The sequence below is a fragment of the Zingiber officinale genome, chromosome 7A (assembly GCF_018446385.1).
Source record: "Zingiber officinale cultivar Zhangliang chromosome 7A, Zo_v1.1, whole genome shotgun sequence".
NCBI lineage: Eukaryota > Viridiplantae > Streptophyta > Magnoliopsida > Zingiberales > Zingiberaceae > Zingiber > Zingiber officinale.
This window is the reverse complement of record NC_055998.1, coordinates 25,995,826-26,011,822: the sequence shown is the minus strand read 5'-3', so window position 1 is coordinate 26,011,822 and position 15,997 is coordinate 25,995,826. Positions and strand designations below refer to the sequence as shown.

The 15,997-nt window shown below is 39.8% G+C and overlaps 1 long non-coding RNA gene across 1 annotated transcript; it reads right to left on the bottom strand.

Moving 5' to 3' along the window:
- Window positions 1–3,202: 3,202 nt before the first annotated feature.
- Window positions 3,203–5,500, bottom strand: LOC122000005. Its single transcript, XR_006116886.1, has 2 exons — window positions 5,270–5,500; window positions 3,203–3,382 (listed from the first exon to the last, which is right to left on the bottom strand). It is a non-coding gene; the product is annotated as an uncharacterized LOC122000005 (long non-coding RNA).
- Window positions 5,501–15,997: the final 10,497 nt, after the last annotated feature.

Genomic DNA, 15,997 nt, shown 5'->3' with positions numbered 1-15,997 from the left:
TCAGCTCGGCTTATGCATGTTGTTCTCCCTTAAGCGTCAGTTATTTGATTGCTCCCCGTGTCGAAGGCGACGACGGATCAGAGCCTTCTCCTTGGTCAGGGCATGCTTCGCCCGACCGACTTATACCATCTACGCGTTGACCGCCTTGACTTTGACCTCCATCGTGGTAGAGGTATGAGGCCCTTCATCATCACTGCATCACAAGCCTCCCCCTCAAGTCTAGTCGAAGGATGCTGTAAGTTCGACTGGCTGGATAATTATTTGAGTAGATTTCCTTCCGATCGGTCTTCGGCATTAGCTTGGCTTTTGATCGGGATAAGACTGCTCCTTGCCGATCGGCCTGTTGAAGCTTGTCGTACGACTGTAGGTATGCTCCCTCAATCTGATCAGCACAACGAAGGATTGTACTTGTAAAATCTTTTCTTAGACTGTCTTGGGCGAGCGCGAGCCAGGCTTATGTTACCCATATTTCTGAGAAATCGTGCAAATCTCTGTGCATTAAGGCTGAGCGCGCTCCCATGCCGTCATTAAATGCCAACCCATGGCGATGAGCCATGTGTCCTGTCCACTGCCGCCGTACGCCAGACGTGACAGGTGGATATCCTCTATGATGTGATGTTTAGCGGTTCAAATTCAACGGTGAGATCTTGGCCTGGGTTTTCACAACCTAGATCGGACGACTCCCGTCGACCGACCCCCCGGCTTATAAGCCCGTGCATGTTGTCACATTTGCGCATTTCGTCCGTGCGTTCTTCGACCACACTCCTGTGCTCCGGCGACATCCTTCTTCTTTGCTCTTCCGGCGGCCTTTCCAGTAAGCTTTTCTCCCCCTCTCCCCTTGTTTTGCCTTCTTTTGGCATCTGTTCTTCCTTGTTCTCGAGTTTTTCAGCATCTCAGTACTCCAGTGACCATTCTGCCACTATTTCTTCTCTTTCTTTCTTGTTTTGCAATGGCAAGTTCATCGTAGCCTCCCGCCAGCATCTCGGGGCTCTAGTACACTTCTACCAGGTCCCGGTTTGACACCGGTGACATTGAGAGTTTGACAACTGCATTTGAGTTTCCTCCTGATTACCAAGTCTTTCTTCCAACTCGTTCCGATTGGCCGAATTCTCCGTCGCTCGGCTGTATCACTTTCTTTTGAGATTAGTTTACCACCGATCTTGTTGGTTGCAACTCGGTACCAGTTCTCCTATACAAAAATTTTGTACAAGTCCTGAACCTTTTCTAACAACCTATTGTGTTCTTTAGAAATTAAATTAGGAATCGCAAACAGAACTTAACATTATTGATTCCAAATTCAATTTATCTGTTCTTAAAGGTTTAGACTTGGATCACAAACGATGCTTAACATTATTAATCCAAATCCACCTATGTTACAAATTTGATTAAATATTTATTTTAGAGATAGACTTCTAGGTTAAATATGGCGAGGCACTAGACATTCTTGGTTATGGGAGCATCCACCACTTCCTAGACAAAGTCTTTCAACGAAATTCAATATTTAATCTCCTTATAGTAACCCTAGGTTTAACCAATAAGAACAATCGAATCACAAGATCGAAAAACAAAAGAAACACAAATTCGAATCATAAATCCGAAACCTAGAAACGTTAGCCTCTTGTGTTTGGTATTTCAAAATCCATATAAAAAAAACTAGTATGATGCGAAACAAGACAACTAGTTATACCTTTCTTTGTAGCTAATAAACCTCACGATCTTCTATTGTATTCCTCTTCATATCTCGGACGTCGTGTGACAACGATCTACTGAGACAAGAATCCACCCAAGCCTCCTTCTCCTTGCAAGTTTCAGCCACCAACAATCTCCTAGAGATGAAGAACTTCGGCCATCAACCAAGCTCCAAGGGATGCTGAGAAACAAAGCCTCCTTTTTTTACTTCTTCTCCAAGCAAAGTCCGACCACCAACAAGCTCCTTGAGAGTTGATGCCGCCGACCACCAAAGAAGAAGAAAAGGAGGAGACGAAGAAGATGAGGGCCGACCACCACCAAGGAAGAGAGGAATAATAGAAGATATATTATTATCAGGTGAGGCACCTCTACCCTCTCTTTTATATTCCTTGGTCTTGGCAAATAAGGAAAGTTTTAATTAAAACTTCCTTAATTTCCGTGCCATTGAAAGGAAAATTTAATTAATAAAAAAAATTTCTTTTTCTTCTATTAATGTGGCCGGCCACCTTAAATCCTCCAAACAAGGAAAGTTTTAAACACAAAATTAAAACTTCCTAATTTGTTTCCAGAAATTTTTTAAATAAAAATTTCTCTTTAAAAATTCCCTTTATGGTTGGTTATAAAAGGAAACTTTTATAAATTAAAATATCTCTATTAAAATATGTGGATGATTACAATAAGGAAAGTTTTCTCCAAAATTAAAATCTTCCTTTCAATCTACAAATAAGGAAAGATATCAAACTTTTCTCTTAATCTTTTGTAGAAACTATAAAAGGAAAGATTTAATTTTAAAACTCTCTTTTAAATCATGGCTTCCACATAAGGAAAGATTTTAAAAAATAAAATCTTTTTAATTTTATTGTGGCCGACCACCTAAGCTTGGGTTCAAGCTCGGCCGGCCACACTTCAACCCATCCAAGCCTTATCTTGGCATGCCCTTGCTTGGGCTCCAAGCTTGGCTTGGCCGGCCACCTTGGGATGGGTAAGAAGGTGGGTTTAGGTGGGTATAAGACTTTATAACTAAGAGGCTACGACAGGGACCGAGAGGAGGAATTGGTTTTGGTCTCCCGATGAACTTGAGCTTCCTGTGTTCGCCCCGAACACCCCACTCAAGTTCATCAACAATAACTCATACCACTAAAGAGTTATTATTGAACTACTGCACCAATCCCATATTACTATATGAGCTCCTTCTTATCATGAGTGTGTTAATCTCCCTGTGTTTAAGATATAGAATGCCCACTAATTAAATGTGTAATGACCACCCTTCTTACTACTACTCTCTAAGGGTGACCGTTACTTAACTACTACCTCTACTTAACCGGTATGATCGAAACCATGAGGAGTCCCTACTGAAAAATTTCGGCAGCACTTCCCCTGTACCGATGACCATAAACTGAGATACATACATAGTATACATCATCCACAGGTGGCTGGAACATATATCAAACACCCACACAATTAAATAAGTATCAAACACCAAAATATACCTACTTACTAAACAGAACTTATCTTAACATGCAATCTAAAACAAGAATAAACTCAAATGACATGGAGTATAAAATACAATCTCAAATGTTTACAATCTCAATAAATCTTATCCATTAAAACACGGAAACTCAATAACATCCCAAGTCTCTCCCATAGTCCTGGCATCACACACCATCCGCACCTCCTTGTCGTCTTCCTTTATCTGCAGTAAGAGGAAATGCAAACTATAAGTAAAATTGCTTAATAAGCGATATCTAACTCACAAAACTCGAATATGCATGTGAATATACTAAAATCTAAAAACTGAATGCTCAAAAGGAAAACTACTCATGCTCATCTACTAGTAAAAGAACATACTGAAAAGCTAAACATGTAAAGCAAATCTATACAATCATGCTAGCATAAAGAACTAAACTTGCTGAATTTTAAACCTATGTGAAGCTTATTTCACTTGTTTAAAATTTATACTTTTATACTTATGTGAAACTTATTTTACTTGTTCAAAAACTTATACTTTTAATACTTCAAAATAATAATCAACTTTCTTCTTGGGTCCAGGCGCAGTACCATCTTATGCGCGTTCCCTAATAGGTTGGGGGTAGCGAGCCACCAATCCTAAAAGAGCAGACCTCGGTCTACCAGGGCCAAGACCTCGGAATTAGACACCTGGATTTGTTTAACGACAACCTCGGAAGTCGGGTACTAGCCTCTTAAAAAAAGTAAAATACTTGTTATCTTTTATTACTTCTAATATATAATGCCTCGGCATTTTAATAAGCACTTTGTGTGTCAAAATCCCTAAAGTCTTGACTTTGGGATCTTCTTAAGGCCTTGGCCTTTTTCTTTCTTTTCTTTATCTTTCTTATAGCTAAATGAAATTAAAGATCTGCATTGCTTCATTTGTTGTGCACGCCTATTGCTACACAAAGAAATCTAGGAACTAAATGCAAACTAAAAATCTGCTCATGCTCAAATAATAGCAATAGGGAAAACTAGGAAAATACTGCTCGTGTTCTACTAATAGCAACATGAAAAATCCGCTTATCTAATAGCAAATGAAAACTAGAAAATTCTGCTCATGTATATCTAATAGCAAGGAAAGTCTAAACTAAATGCTATATATATAATCTGTTCATGCACATCTAAAAACAAGGGGAAAACAAAATCAACCTACAATACTTATAAAAATCTACATGTCATACTTATCAAAAACTAATAGCAAAGAAATCTAAAGATCTAAAATCGATACTACTCATGCTTGAATCTATAGCAAGGAAATAGCAATATAGTTCAATACTTCCCATGCTCAAATCCATAACAAAGAAATGGAAATAAGGTCCAATACTGCTCATGCTCAAATCTATAGTAAATGAAAACTAGAAAATCTCCAATCATGCTTCAACAGATTAGCAAGAAAGCAAGCAAAATCCTGAATCTATTCTAAGATCCCTAAACATCAATAATTCTCTACAACTAAAATCTGAAATCCAAGGAAGCAAATTCCTCCTGGAACTGTGGCATGGCAGGAAACCGAAAAGGGAGAAATGCTCCACACACTAAATTTTTTTGAGACTCACGGCAGAAATAATGAATCCATAATTGTATGCTAAGTATAAGGGTTGTTATTCAACACAAAAATTAAATCTATTTAAGGTCCCAAGCAACCAAAGAAACAACATGCTACACATAGTTATGCAACACTAACAAAAATCTATTAAAGCTTGATACCTATGTAAAGCTTATACTTCTATAGAGCAATAGAGATCCTTAGGCATGTTACATTTATGATTCAAACTGAAATACTACACTGTAAACTCAAACCGAGAGCTACAATTATCCCTCTACTCAGTGTTGCTGTAGGGAAACAAAAGGACAATGCATACTGGGAACCAATTACAAAGTGCAGATTTGTAAACCAATTACAGAACTATCTCACTGTCTAAACCAATTAATCCCTCTCATGTTCTTCCTTTGAAAACCCACGGCAACAAGCCCTTAACCAAAAAAAAACTTCACAACATACTAAAAAACAAGAAAACACCCAAATAAAATTTGGAACCACTCTTACCGCAGGTGAGTAGCAACTTACCCTTCGTGTTCTTGGACTTACAACCGAAGAGAGCTCTAGGGTTTCCGGTTAGCTTGAGCTTTCCGGCTCCTCTTCGTGCTCACAACTTCCCTTCGACAAGGAGACCTCGGATTGATGAAGAACTCCCGGAGTTAGGCCCTTGCCGACCGCCGGAGAGATGCCCTAGATCCCCTGTTGCGTTTTCACCTGAGAAGAGGAACGCCGTCGGGAGAGGAAGGTAGGAAAGGTTTAGGTCTCGGGAAAAAAATAAGCCCTCTTTTGTAACTAGGGTTTTTTTATTAAATACTATACCTTAAATATTTGTCGCTGCATATCTGATCAACATCGACCGCTGGCACACTTGGTCAGTCGGATTCCGCCGAAACCTCTGATCGCGGGTTCGATTCCCTCATCCACCCCTTTTTATTTCAATTTATTTCCTATTCCTTAACTACTGCTTAAACAGATTTTTCTCCTTCTTTAATCAGCAACGCCCGGGTGAACACTTGGTCAGCCAGACTCACTTAGGGTTTGGCTTAATCTGAGGTCTCGGGTTCGAATCCCGGCTTGGGCATTTTTTTTGTCAAAACTTCTTTTGTTTAGTAAAAATACCAAACGACCTCCAAAAATTACATAAAAATACTCTAAAAATTTCTAAAAATCTCTAGAATATTTCTATAGCATTTTCAAATATTTTTAACCACTATTAGAACTAGTAATGAGGAATTTTGGGTTATTACAAAATGAGTTACTGACAACTCACTTAATTAATATCTAGCTCCAAGAGTAGTACCACTCAACCTTATCATCATGTCGGACTAAGTCCACCTGTAGGGTTTACATGACAATCCTTATGAGCTCCTCTTGGGGACATCATCAACCTAGATTCCTAGGATACAGTTTCCTTCTATAATCAACAACACACACTATAAATAATATTATTTCCCAACTTATCGGGCCTATTGATTTATCAAACTAAATCACACCCTTTGATAACTTAAAAAAATAAATACTAAATATATGCACTTGTTATTATATCAGGATTAAGAGCACACACTTCTATAATAACAAAGGTCTTATTCTTTTATGTAGTCAGTATAAAAAGAAACTACCTTAAATGGTCCTGCTCAATACACTCAGAGTGTATTAGTGTAATTTTATAGTCAAGATAAACTAATACCAAATTACACTACGACTATTCCAATGGTTTGTTCCTATCCATCTTAGTCGTGAGCTACTGTTTATAATTTATAAGGAATTGATATCATGATCTTCTGCATATGACACCACACACCATGTTCTCTACAATATATATTAATTGAACAACTACACTTAGCATATAAATGTAGACATTTGACCAATGTGATTCTTTATTTCAAAATAAATGTTTATAAAAAGCTAGGCTTTTAGTATATACTCTAACAATCTCCCACTTATAATAAAAGACTATGCTGCCATAAACGCTGCCATACATCTGATTCCCATTCCTTCAACATGCCGATCAAAAGCTTTCGCCGGAAGGGCCTTAGTGAAAGGATCTGTCAGGTTATCTGCTGATGCAATCTTGGTGACAACAACTTCTTCTCGCTTTACGATGTCTCGTATCAGGTGGTACTTGCGCTCTATGTGTTTACTCGCATTATGGGCTCGTGGTTCCTTCGAGTTTGCTACTGCACCGCTATTATCACAATAAATTGTGATAATTTTGGGCAAACCAGGAATCATATCTAAGTCTATCAAGAAGTTCCTGAGCCACACTGCTTCTTTGGCTGCCTCAGAGGCTGCCACATACTCAGCTTCCATGGTTGAGTCTGAAACGCATTTCTGCTTAACACTCCTTTATGCTATGACTTCACCGCCTAAAGTAAAACACATAGCCTGATGTAGACATACTATTGTCCCTATCTGATTGGAACTTAGAATCCGTGCAACCCACAAAGAGCAAATCATCTGCTTGGTAAACCAACATATAATCTCTAGTCCTTCCCAAGTACTTTAATATATGTTTTACAGTAGTCCAATGTCCTTGTCCAGGGTTACTTTGATATTTGCTAACCATGCCCATGGTAAAATAGATATCCGGTCTCGTACATAGCATAGAGTACATTAGGCTTCTGACAGCCGAAGTATAAGGAACTGCCTTCATGTCCTCTATCTCCTTTGATGTCTTCGGAGACATCTCTTTAGATAAAGCTACTCCATGCCTAAAAGGTAGAAAACCTTTCTTGGAGTCTTGCATGCTAAAAAGAGCAAGGATTGTATCGATATATGAAGCTTGGGACAAGCACAACACATTTTCTTGCGATCCCTTATTACTTTGATCCCAAGAATATGTGCGCATTCTCCTAAGTCCTTCATATCGAATTGCTTGGACAACCATACCCTTACTTCTGACAACACTTTGATATTGTTTTCAACTAACAAAATGTCATCTACGTATAGTACAAGAAATACCACTATGTTTCCATCACACTTCTTGTATACACAAGACTCATCCAGACACTGGATAAATCCATACGACTGAATTACTTCATTAAATCGGATGTTCCAAGATATTGAAGCTTGCTTCAGTCCATAAATAGACCGATTTACCTTGCACACTAGATGCTCTTTGCCTTTTTCAATGAACCCCTCTGGTTGCTTCATATGGATGTTTTCTTCAAGACTTCCGTTAAGGAAAGCTGTCTTGACATCCATTTGCCAAACCTCATAATTCATATGAGCATCAATAGATAAGAGTATTTGTTGGGACCGAAATGTAGCTAGAGGGGGGGGGGTGAATAGCTCGTCGTGATCATCGTGCTCGTCGTTGCTCGCTTCTTAGGATGATGTGTAGCGGAAATACAAGAAACATAAACAACAACGCTAACTCTAGGGATTTACTTGGTATCCACCTCAAGAAAAGGTGACTAGTCCAAGGATCCACACACTCACACACTCTCCACAATAAAAACACTCCTTCTCGGTAACTACCGAAGACGGAGAAGCCTTACAACCTCACAATACAATAATGAGAAAGAAAGAAGCAAAATACAAATGAATCTTACAAGATTACAATGAAAACCCTAGCTTCTTCTTCTTCTTGTTGCAACTCACCTCTTGACTTGGATGAGCCTCCAAGAACCTTCAAGAACTAGCAGTGAGAGCTCTGTAGAGAAGCTGTAAAATCGCTTGTGTTGCTCGTGGAGTGGAATCGAAGAAATGTCGAAGAAATGCTCGCCAACGGCTAATATCTGCGCCAACGACCGGATCCCAATTGATTGGATTGCTCCCAATCAATTGGGGAGGCTTTGGATCGATCGACCGATCGATCCAGAGCGCCTCTGTGCTCTCGAGAATTGCTTGGATCGATCCACCTATCGATCCAGGGCTTATCGCGTGAAATCACAACTTCAATCGATCGGGCGATCGATTGGAGGCTCTGAATCGATCTGCCGATCGATCCAGAGCTGTTCTGTGCGATCGCGAGCTTCTCCCAATCGATCAGTGGATCGATTAGGAGGAGGCTTGCCGCAGGGACTCACCCAATGGATCAGTTGATCGATTGGGCATGAGCCAATCGATCGCCCGATCGATCCAGCTCATGGGTTTTGCCCAAAACCAAGTCCAAAGTCCCCTAAACCAACATCTGGTCAACCATGACCTGTTGGTACATCATGGCTAGCATCCGATCACCCTTGACCTGCTAGGACTCCCTCACCAAGTGTCCGGTCTATCCCTTTGACCCACTTGGACTTTTCTCCTCGTGCCAAGTATCCGGTCAATCCCTTTGACCTACATGGACTTTCACTAGATGTCTGGTCAATTTTGACCCATCTGGATTTCCTCGTGCCTGGCTTCACCCACCGGGACTTTCCTTTACCTGACTTCACTCACCAGGACTTTTACTTGTCTAACTTCACTCACTAGGTCTTTCACCTGGCTTTACTCACCAGACTTTTCCATACTGCCTAGCTTCACTCACTAGGTCTTTCACCTGACTTCACTCACCAGAATTTTCTTCTTCCTAGCTTCACTCACTAGAACTTTCCACAACTGTCTGACTTCACTCACCAGGACTTTCACCTGGCTTCACTCACCAGGATTCTCCACTTTGCCTAACCTCCCAGTTAGGACTTTCACCTGACTTCACTCACCAGGATTTTCCAGTCAAGTATCCAGTCAACCTTGACATACTTGACTCTCCTTCACAATCTCCCCACATGAACAATTGCACCTACAATCTCCATGTATTGTCTTTATGTATTGTCAAACATCGAAACCCAAACATAGAGACTCAAGCTTGAGACAACTCAAGCTTAGTCAACTAGGTCAACCTTGACCCAGGTATATTGCACCAACAATCTCCCCCTTTTTGATGTTTGACAATAGCTTTAAGTTAGGCTAATCCCATAGCCTCAACTTCCTTCATGCCAATGTATGAATAAGGGTTTCCTTCATTCTCCCCCTTTCCTAGAGGGCAAACTCCCTCTTTAGGTAATGAAGGCCTAACTTAACCACACATTCTCCCCCTATTGGCACACATCAAAAACTCTCTCCTTGAAGAGTCACTCACCGTTGTTCACAACTTCATTCGTTGCGTTCAACACGATAATGAAAGTCCCATACCCTTCATTATCATCAATGCTCATCCTTGAGCACGAACACCCAAACAATGAAGATATCCATTCCTCATTATATTCAAAATGCTCAACCTTGAGCATTTACGCTAAGGAAGGTTAATCACCTTCCAAGGTGCATGAAAAATAGATTTCCATGTCCTTAAAGAGTAACTCCCCCTAAAGACATGCACACAACTTTTGTCATTGCACCAACAATGACTTGGAATCCCTAAACATATAGGAAACCCAAATTTAGAAGTTTTGAGGTTCAAAAATTTAATATTGAAACCAAACCTCAACCTAAACCTCTACTTAGTTTTCCTTAACCAATCCATCCTTGTTTTCATCATGAAAACTCCCCCTAAATGTGTATAAATGTGTTTTGAAGGGTAAGGAGGGGTTATATAGACAAAAATTGCTGAACTCTAGCTTACCCATCCAAAATCAGCATTTCAATCGATTGGAGTTGGGTCCCAATCGATTGAACTAAGCTGAATCGATCCACCGATCGATTCAGACTGCATGGATCGATCGGTGGATCGATCTAGCAAGCTTCTGCTCACGAGAAATGCCTTCTTAATCGATCACCCGATCGATTGAGGCACTCCAATCGATCGGGTGATCGATTGAAGCTTTGAAAATGCTGAAATTCACTTTCAGCCAATTTCAGAAACTCCCCAAAAATTTAAAAAAAAAATCAAAAAATCATGAAAATTCATGTAGACATTTCTTAGGGCATATACTATCAAGAAAAAAAATAGTTTTCTATGAAAATACTTTCTATTTTCCAAGATTGACACAAACTTGAAAACTTATAAAAACTTTAGTGTTTTCTTCTAGTTTGTGTCTAACTTTTCAATGATGATTACTATCAAAAGATAGTCTTCATCAAGGTTTTCTAAAAACATTTTAAAACCTTTTTTAAAACCAATATCCAACTATGTTCTTTGGGCTCAATGCACATGACTTGTACATTAGCTTTCTCAATGATTGGAAAACACATAACTAGTGTTGTTTTGATGAACTTAAAACTCAAAAGAATGCACTTAATCAACACTTTGAGTTTTGTTCATCATCCTAACATCTCACTTGTATCTAATGTGTACGAAACCACATACAAGTCACCTTATAGTTCTTTAGTGAGATGTAAACTTTGGTTTTGCCCTAATCTAGGGATCATGCATATCTATCTAGGCATTTTGAGGTTAGGAACATCCACCAAGGATGTTATTTGTTAATGAATGCCATTTGTCCTTAGTTTGCAAGGAATTAAAATAATGCTTGATGCGTTATGGCATACATCAAAGATAAATAATTTTCAAAAGAAAATTTCCTATGACTACATGATGTATGTATGATATGACATGATATTTTTGTGTTTTTCATAATAAGGCATCAGTGCAAGAATAAATATGATGTCATGACATATGATGGGCAAACAAAGCATGACAAACTTAGTATAAATAAAATACTAGAATGACTATCTAAGTATCCTTAAATCTTAGCTAACTTAAAGTTTAAACCTAGATTGCCCAATATTTCCCAAAAAAAAAGCCAAAACCCAATTTTGATATTTCCTTTATTTTTCCTACATTGTGCTAGTTTAAATTAAGCATATTTATCAAATTTTGGCATAAATTGCTCTTTTAAAGAGTAACAAATTAAAATAAGGCTTAGATTTGCCTTTAACTTCCCAATAAAATACCAAAATCCAAACTTGACATTTCTTTACGATTCTCCCACTTATGCCAATTTAATTTAAAATCAATTTTCTCAAATTATGACACATTTTACTCATTTCAAGAGTAAATTATAATCCTTTTCATTTTCAAAGGTTAATAATAACCTTGAAAATGCTCTCCGAGTGTCAACTTCATCAAAGTTGGGTTAACTACCCTTCTAATCGGAGTTGATACTCTCTAACCCATCTAAGGGGTAGAGAAAATGCTCCTAGGAACCCAAAACCTATTGATGCTCCTTGGATGCTCTAGGTATTCACTAGGGATAACTTCCCTAGATACATTCCTAGTGACCTTGTTAGACTTCTTAGAGTCCTTGGTCATCTTTTCTAGGTCAACTCTAGGGATTTCTTCCCTTGTGACCTTCTTTGTGACTTTCTTAGACTTCTTAGAAGTCTTAGTCACGTTTGTTGTTACAAAAATACTTCTAGGGATAACTTCCCTTGTATTTTTCACTTGACCACTAGGCCTAGGGTTAGTTCCATAACTATATGGAACTCTATAGTAAGAAGGCATATCCTTTTTAGTTTTAGGTTTGTATCCCAAACCTCTATGACCCTTGGATGACCCTTGTTGTCCTAAACCTAGATTTTGCTCATTTTTTCCTTTTAGGATATTTTTCATCCTTTTTAGGGTCTTTTCTAATTTATCAAGTCTTGACCTCAAGACTTGATTTTCTCTCATTAAATCCTTAGTTTTTGGTTTTTCATTTAATCCTTGAGCAATTTTATTTTTAGGCTTGTAACTAAAATCCTTAGAATTCTTGCCTAAATTTTTATTTACCTTCCTAACCTTAGGTTTGGTAGTTTTAGCATGAAGAGCCACATGATTTTCCTTTATTCTATCATGCTTCCTATTTTTATGGTAAATAACATTAAAATGATATAAATTAGAACTAACATGTTTTTTACCATTATTTAAAGGGGTAAGCTCAATAAATGATACCTTGCGTTTTACCTTGGAGGCTCCCCCTTGAGTTGTGCTTCCTCCTTGAGCTTTGACTGCTTTCTTCCCCTTGGGATATTGACTCTGATAGTGCCCCTTTTGATTGCAAGAAAAGCACACAATGTGCTCCTTGCTCTTCTTTGTTCCGGGAGCGGTCTCCTTGGGCTTCTCCTTGCCCTTTGGTGCCGCTTGACCCTTTTTCTTGGCCAATTTAGGGCACTTGCTTTTGTAGTGCCCATGTCCCCTACATTCAAAACATATGATATGATCTTTATTTTTAGATGAAATATTTATACCTTCACATGTAGGGATGACACTTGATCCTCCATTTGATGTCTCTTGATTTTTGGAGGATACATCATCTTCTTTTCCTTTTGACCCGGATGTAGAAGCTTCTCCTTCTTCTTGATCCGGTGTCACCGAAAGTCGCTCCCCCTCAATCCTAGAGGTGGAGGCTTCTTCATCTTGTATATGGAACAAAGAGTATGCCCCCTCTTTGCCCTTTTCATTGTATTCCTTTGAAGATGAAGCTTCTTGGACTTCTTCTTCTTTGGAAGTTGAGCATCTCTCAACTTCGGAGTCCTCTTGCTCTTGGTCTTGCTCCAATGAGTCACCCTCTTTGGATTCTTCATTATTTTGTACAGTGGAGGGGATCTCATGTATTTTTGCCACTTTGCTCCATAGCTCCTTGATATTCTCGAATTCTCCAATTTGATCCAAAATATTGCTTGACAACAAATTGACCAATAGCTTGGTCACTTTATCATTTACCTCGCTCCTTTGAATTTGCTCTTTGCTCCATTTGCTCTTCTTGAGGATCTTTCCCTTTGAATTTCTTAGAGCCTCGAAGCCTTTCATGAGAGCAAACCATTGCTCTATCTCCATCATAAGAAAGTTTTCGATTCTTGATTTCCAAGAATCGAAACTCGTGGATACATATGGTGGAGGCACCCTCGTGTCAAATCCGAATCCATCTCCAAATTCCATATGAAGTTGAGCTTGATGATGAAGTCTTTGACTTGATAGAATTTGCTCTAACTTCTACATCCTCTAGTTTGTTGCCCCTTCTGGCGATGATTCCGACGAAGAGCGACCTTGCTCTGATACCACTTTTTGGGACTGAAATGTAGCTAGAGGAGGGGGGGGGGGGTGAATAGCTCGTCACGATCGTCGTGCTCTTCCTTGCTCGCTTCTTGGGATGATGTGCAGCGAAAATACAAGAAACACAAACAACAACGCTAACTCTAGGGATTTACTTGATATCCATCTCAAGAAGAGGTGACTAGTCTAAGGATCCACACACTCACGCACTCTCCACTATAAAAACACTCTTTCTCGGTAACTACCGAAGGCAGAGAAGTCTTACAATCTCATAATACAATAATGAGAAAGAAAGAAGTAAAATACAAATGAATCTTACAAGATTACAATGAAAACCCTAGCTTCTTCTTCTTCATGTTGCAACTCGCCTCTTGACTTAGATGAGCCTCCAAAAACCTTCAAGAACTGGCGGTGAGAGCTCTGTGGAGAAGCTGTAAAATCACCTGTGTCGCTCGTGGAGTGGAATCGAAGAAATGTCGAAGAAACGCTTGCCAACGGCTAATATCTGTGCCAACGATCGGATCCCAATTGATTGGATTGCTCCCAATCGATTGCGGAGGATTTGGATCGATCGACCGATCGATCCAGAGCGCTTCTGTGCTCTCGAGAATTGCCTGGATCGATCCACCGATCGATCTAGGGCTTATTGCGTGAAATTGTAGTTTCAATCGATCGGGCGATCGATTGGAGGCTCTGAATCGATCTGCCGATCGATCCAGAGCTATTCTGTGCGATCACGAGCTTCTCCCAATCGATCAGTGGATCGATTGGGAGGAGGCTTGTCGCGGGGACTCACCCAATCGATCAGCCGATCGATTGGGCATGAGCCAATCGATCGGCTGATCGATCCAACTCATGGTTTTTGCCCAAAACCAAGTCCAAAGTCACCTAAACCAACATCCAGTCAACCATGACCTGTTGGTACATCATGCCTAACATCCGATCACCCTTGACCTACTAGGACTCCCTCACTAAGTGTCCGGTCAATCCCTTTGACCCACTTGGACTTTTCTCCTCGTGGCAAGTATCCGGTCATTCCCTTTGACCTACTTGGACTTTCACCAGATGTCTGGTCAATTTTGACCCATCTGGATTTCCTCGTGCCTGGCTTCACCCACCGGGACTTTCCCCTGCCTGGCTTCACCCACCAAGACTTTCACTTGCCTAGCTTCACTCACTAGGTCTTTCACCTGGCTTCACGCACCAGGCTTTTCCATACTGCCTAGCTTCATTCACTAGGTCTTTCACCTGGCTTCACTCACCAGAATTTTCTTCTGTCTAGCTTCACTCACTAGGACTTTCCACAACTACCTGACTTCACTCACCAAGACTTTCACCTGGCTTCACTCACCAGGATTCTCCACTCTGCCTAACCTCCCAGTTAGGACTTTCACCTGACTTCACTCACCAGGATTTTCCAGTCAAGTATCCAGTCAACCTTGACCTACTTGACTCTCCTTCACAATCTCCCCACATGAACAATTGCACCTACAATCTCCATGTATTGTCTTTATGTATTGTCAAATATCGAAACCCAAACATAGAGACTCAAGCTTGAGACAACTCAAGCTTAGTCAACCAGGTCAACCTTGACCCAGGGATATTGCACCAACAGTATCCGGATAGACTTAAGCATAACTACTGACAAAAAGGTTTTCTCATAATCGATTCTCTCTTTCTGAGTATACCCCATCGTAACAAGCCTTGCTTTGAAGGTTTCCACCTTCTCATCTATCCCTCTTTTCCTTTTGTAGATCCACTTACATGCAACGGATTTTACACCATTTGGTGGTTCTACAAGCTCCCAGGCCTTATTAGAATACATATATTCTATTTTAGAGTTCATCACTCTTTGCCAAGATATTGCATCTTTATCTTGGAGTGTTTCGTCATATGTCCGGGGATCAGGTTCATGTTCACGCGGATCAAGTCCGAAGACTCTCCCAAAAATATGAATATCTCAGGTTGCCTCACAACCCTCCCACTACGATGAGGCACTGTCTGTGGTTGGGTATCATTTGTGATACGTGTTACAGTTTCTTGTGATATTTCATCTTGTACTGTTGGTACTAGACTAGACATGTCCTCTCTAATTTCTTCTAGAACAATTTCACTCATGGCCTTATGGTTCATTCCATAATCTTCCTCTAAAAATCGAGCATTGGTACTAACAATGATCTTCTGATTTTTAGGATTATAAAACAAACCACCTTTCGTTCCCTTAGGATATCCTACAAATAGAAAAAACTTTTGTACGTGATTCCAACTTGTCAGTATCTCCCTTCAGCACATGTGCTGGACTACCCCATATCCGAATATGACTCAGACTAGGCTTACGCCCATTCCACAATTCCATGGGAGTA